The sequence below is a fragment of the Macaca fascicularis genome, chromosome 5 (genome assembly GCF_037993035.2).
Source record: "Macaca fascicularis isolate 582-1 chromosome 5, T2T-MFA8v1.1".
NCBI lineage: Eukaryota > Metazoa > Chordata > Mammalia > Primates > Cercopithecidae > Macaca > Macaca fascicularis.
Genome location: NC_088379.1, coordinates 10,982,521 through 10,988,520, shown reverse-complemented (window position 1 = coordinate 10,988,520; position 6,000 = coordinate 10,982,521).

The following is a 6,000-nucleotide window of genomic DNA, read 5'->3' as shown; positions in this document are numbered from 1 at the left end:
ACAACCCCATCAAAAAGTGGGCAAAGGATATGAACAGACATTTCTCAAAAGAAGACATTCATACAGCCAACAGACACATGAAAAAATGCTCATCATCACTGGCCATCAGAGAAATGCAAATCAAAACCACAATGAGATACCATCTCACACCAGTTAGAATGGTGATCATTAAAAAGTCAGGAAACAACAGGTGCTGGAGAGGATGTGGAGAAATAGGAACACTTTTACACTGTTGGTGGGATTGTAAACTAGTTCAACCATTATGGAAAACAGTATGGCGATTCCTCAAGGATCTAGAACTAGATGTACCATATGACCCAGCCATCCCATTACTGGGTATATACCCAAAGGATTAGAAATCATGCTGCTATAAAGACACATGCACACGTACGTTTATTGTGGCACTATTCACAATAGCAAAGACTTGGAATCAACCCAAATGTCCATCAGTGACAGATTGGATTAAGAAAATGTGGCACATATACACCATGGAATACTATGCAGCCACAAAAAAGGATGAGTTTGTGTCCTTTGTAGGGACATGGATGCAGCTGGAAACCATCATTCTTAGCAAACTATCACAAGAACAGAAAACCAAACACCACATGTTCTCACTCATAGGTGGGAACTGAACAATGAGATCACTCAGACTCAGAAAGGGGAACATCACACACCGGGGCCTATCATGGGGAGGGGGGAGGGGGGAGGGATTGCATTGGGAGTTATACCTGATGTAAATGACGAGTTGTTGGGTGCTGACGAGTTGATGGGTGCAGCACAGCAACATGGCACAAGTATACATATGTAACAAACCTGCACGTTATGCACATGTACCCTAGAACTTCAAGTATAATAATAATTAAGAAAAAAGAAAAGAAAAGAAAAGGAACCAAGAGGTAATATTTGTTGAAATCTACTTTGTTCCAAGGATCGTGCCTTGAGCATTTTTTATAGTGTCAAATAATTAGGTGGTTAGTAATCAACTCCATGTAAAATGAGGCATTAAAAAAAAAAAAGAAATATGATGATGTCACTGTCATGCTCAAAACTTTTCATTGACTTCTTATTTTGTGTAGACTAAAATCCTAACTACGGCCAACTGGGGCTTGTACATCTGCCTGATCTCATACACCAATCCTCTCACTGCTCTCTTACCCTCTGTCACCCATGGTTAGAACTCATGTCTTTTTGCAAAAACTCCAGTGTCTATGCATTTACTGTTTCTTCTGCATGACCTGCTCATCCTTCTTCCCACACATAATCCCTTGGTTCCTAGTATCTCTCATTCCAACTGTCATCTTTCCTGGAAAACCTTAGCTGACCATTCTACCTGATGGCTGCCAAGTCTGGAAACAGAGAAAACTGTGTAACAGAGGAAAACATCGAAGATGGTCTATCAACGTAAAATAATGGTATTTTGATGGCTACATCTTATAGGCAACTTGTATTTAAGTCCCATCCCTTCAATTATCCCTAGTTCTTTATTTTACACATTTCTATACATTAAATGTGTTTGTTTTCATCATTTCTGTGCCTCACAATAATATCTGTTCCCCGAGGATGGAGCCTCGCTATGTTTACTGCCAGCTCCCTGGGGTCTAGAGGCATGCTGTTAGAGAATTGGCAGCAGTTAACTCTGGTGGAATGAATGAACTGAGCAAGTAGAAGTGCAGGCAATGTAAATAACATGTTCAGGTTCACAGAGCTACTAAATGGTTTAGTCAAAATTTGAAGCAAGTTCTGATTCCAAAGTCAACATTTCTTCCACCACTACAGATTGAATTCCCTTTCTTGTCTTGTGGTCGTTTAAAACTATAAAAGCAACAGGATATGAATGGAGAGGATAGTCAACAATGAACCTAAAACCAGGCCACTGGCAAATAAAATGGAAGCAGCCCTGGTATAAGGTGAGGTGACACCACATCAGGAGGGAGCAGAGACTTGGGAGTCCCAGGGAGCCATGTCCATCACCTACATCCTACAAGTTTTGAACTTGAGTATTTGTGTTGACTTTCAGTTTCTTCAGCCACACAATAAAAACTAGAGTAACTTGTAAAATGATCATATTATCCATCCAGCCTCTGAGACTCAGACATCCTAAAATCAAATTCTGATATCATAATACAAACACTGACCATGACCAAATAATTTGAACTTGTTAACCCAATTTAAATTTAAATTAAGATAATACAAATTAAATTAGAGATGCAAATAATATCTTAATGTAGGTTCATCAATTGTGAATAATGCAAGACTGTTGGGAAGTGTCAATAATGAGGAAGCCTGTGCACAGATACATGGAAAATCCCAGTGCCTTCCTTTCAGTTTTGCTGTGCAACTAAAACTGCTCTAAAAAAAAACAAGTCTTAGGCTGAGGCGGGCGGATCACGAGGTCAGGAGATCGAGACCGTGTTGACTAACAAGGTGAAACCCCATCTCTGCTAAAAATACAAAAAAAAATAGCCGAGTGTGGTGGCAGGCGCCTGTAGTCCCAGCTACTTGGGAGGCTGAGGTAGGAGAATGGCGTGAACCCGGGAGGCAGAGCTTGCAGTGAGCCAAGATGGTACCACTGCACTCCAGCCTGGGCTACAGAGAGAGATTCTGTCTCAAACAAACAAACAAACAAAAAAAAAAAGTCTTTTTGTGAAAAAAGTATGCTGGCTACAAAGAAGATGCTGATACTCCTCCCTGTTGAGGAAGTCCCTGATGATTGGCATTTCGACAGAAACCACTTGGTATGATTGTAAGTTATAAACAAACAAAAGCCTCACATATTAAAATTCAAAAACCTAGTAAAGAAGGTCACCCCCTTCAGTGGCTTCTAGGAGATAAAATGGGATTAGGGCTCTCTCTTTTCTCTCATCCAAGCTTCATCTTTATTCTCACACATTTTGTAGAACATAAATTATGATAAAAATAGCATATGAAAGATAGAATAACTGTGTGTTTATTCATATTATCTAAATTCCTTAGCACATTGGTCAATTTATGCAAGTAGTTTCGTGCTACTACAAGTTTTGCATCCTCTTTCTTTGTCATCATCATCGTCGTTGTTTTTGTAGAAGATACAGAAGTATTCCTTTCTTGAAGACAGAGACTATTTCCTATGTATACTTCTCATCTATTGCTCTACTAGGAGAATTGAAAAGCACTACTACATGCTTACAAACTTTTTTTGTGTTAATTAATTATAAACTATTATAATAATGTGAACTTGTAATATGGCTTCATATCAGTTGTGCCTATGACTATATACTGGAAGATTTTAGTGGAGAAATCTAGCAGTTTTCGATGTTTAAAAATAATCAACAACACTGATTCTTAAGCTTTAGAATCACTCATTCCACAATATTTTGTTGATCTTCACAACAACCCTGCATAGCAGGCAGGTAGGTGATCATTCTATTCTGTTTGGTCCTCATGGAAGCCTTCCCGGGCCTTATCCATTTCTCCTCTCATGATCTTTCATATTTCAAAATTCTCAATGAACTTCTTTTACTCATCTTCTATGTTTTAGTCAATACATATTTAGAGCTAACAAAATATTTTCTAAACATTTCTTAAGTGCCCACCACGAAAGATCTAGAGATAAATGAGCATCAACTTTGGAGCAGGAAATTTGGATTCTAGGAGAAACAGGTACGTGAACAGCATAACCCCAAATTCCTCATGCTACCCTTGCCTGCAGGTACAGTTGGATCGATAAAATAATAAAAGCAGAAAATCCTCCTTACCTAAAGCCTCATCTACAGACTCAGCAGAAATCTAGCCCCAGAGATTCTTAGTCCACATAAATCAGGATCACCTGCTCTGTACTTCTTGGCAAGGCATATTTGCCAAAGGGTGGGCAAAACATGGACTGAGGAACCTCATAAAAATCCCTGAAGTGGGCCGGGCATGGTGGCTCACGCTTGTAATCCCAGCACTGTGAGAGGCCGAGATGGGCAGATCACGAGGTCAAGAGATCGAGACCATCCCGGCTAACATGGTGAAACCTCGTCTCTACTAAAAATAGGAAAAAAATTAGCCAGGCGTGGAGGCGGACGCCTGTAGTCCCAGCTACTCGGGAGGCTGAGACAGGACAATGGCGTGAACCCAGGAGGCAGAGCTTGCAGTGAGCCAAGATCGTGCCCCTGTACTCCAGCCTGGGCGACAGAGAGAGATTCCATCTCAAATAAATAAATAAATCCCTGACGTTCATAGAAAAGGATTGTTTCGGGAAGCAACATCTCAGTAAAGTGCAAGACTGCTAGGAATTAGCTCATGAAACCAAATGGTGATAGACGTTTTGAAATAGGAGAATTTTAAATCACAGTGCTTTCAATGATAGGGAAAAGTTAGAGACAAAGATATTCTTTAAGGAAAATAATATATTGTTAAATCCACTTGAGTACTACCTACAAACTAGGTTTCTTCACACATTCCCCTAGCATCTTTCCATCTAGATAAAGACATGCCTTTGCATACATAGGACTTGTAAAAATTCCTTTAAAAGAATTAGATGGGTACTGTAAGCTCTAAGCTACAAATATAGGTCAGTTTTTTTAAAAAAAATATACTTAAAGATGACTTTTGCACAGAGAATCCACTAACACCCATGCCTTCAATATTCTCTGCTTGAAATTTGGAAAGGTATAAGTATGCGTGCGTGTGTGACATGTCTTTCCACTAATCAATAGCCTATCTAAAATGCTTCAGCAGCCAAGTGAAATGGAGACTAAGGACATCCACTGAGACAAAATCAAGGGAAATGGTGAAGAATGATGCCTCTTAGGCTAATCTAATTCAGCAGCCAGTAGCCAATGGTTGGGGCAGCATTTTGCCCTTCTCCCCTTGAGGATACCCGTTTGTGCGTATGAGAAGCATTTAGGGATTTCAATAAGAAAGCGCCTCTTGTTTGGAGCTGATTGACTGGTACTGCACCCTGCCATCACTTCATGGCGTCTGCCTTGACTCTCATCATTTGATTTTCCCAACAACTCTATAAGGTTTGTTATGTTCATTCGATTTCATAAGAGAAGAAAACTGAGGTTCTAAGAGTTTAACAAAAGGACCCGAGCTTTCAGAAGACACTAAGTGGCCAGATTTGTATTGAAAGCCCAGGCTCCTCTAACTAAGAGCTACAAGAATTGAGAGCACACGTTTGCTATTTCTGGTAGGTAACCTGTCTCCTGATATCCACAGCATTGTGTAATCCCCTCCACCGGAAGGTGCACAGGACTAAATAACTCACTTTTCATAAATAGAATACGGCAGAAGTGATGGATTTTCATCTTTGAGGTTAGATTTTACAAGAGTGTCCTCTGGAGGAAGCCAGCTGCCCCATCATGACAGAGCTATGCAGAGAGGCCTACATGAGTGAACGTAGGAGATCTTTTGAGATTTTCTCTTAACCAAGAGAGTGAGGTGGTAAAGATTTTCCAAGGCCCACCAACAGCCACCAAAATAGAACTTTTTAAGTAGAGACTAGAGATGACCACAGCCAAGACTGATATTTATTATCATTATTATTATTATTATTATTATTTTGAGTCTTGCTCTGTGGCCCAGGCTGGAGTGCAGTGGTGGGATCTCGGCTTACTGCAACTTCTGTCTCCTGTGTTGAAGCGATTCTCCTGCCTCAGCCTCCCAAGTATCTGGGATTACAGGCCTGTGCCACCACACCTGGCTATTTTGTTTTTGTACTTTTTGGTAGATTTGGGGTTTCACAATGTTGGCCAGGCTGGTTTTGAACTGGCCTCAAGTGATCCGCCTGCCTTGGCCTCCCAAAGTGCTGGGATTACAGACTTGAGCCACCGTGCTTGGCCCAGGGCTGATATCTTGACTGAAATTTTTAAGAGACCCTAGCCAAAACCACCTACCTAAACTACTCTCAAATTCCTGATTCCTAAAATCTGGATAATAAAAGGTATGTTGTTCTCAACAACTGCTTTTGGGGGGAATTTTTAATATAGCAACAGATAACTAATACGATATTGCTCTAGAAATCTACTTTTTTGG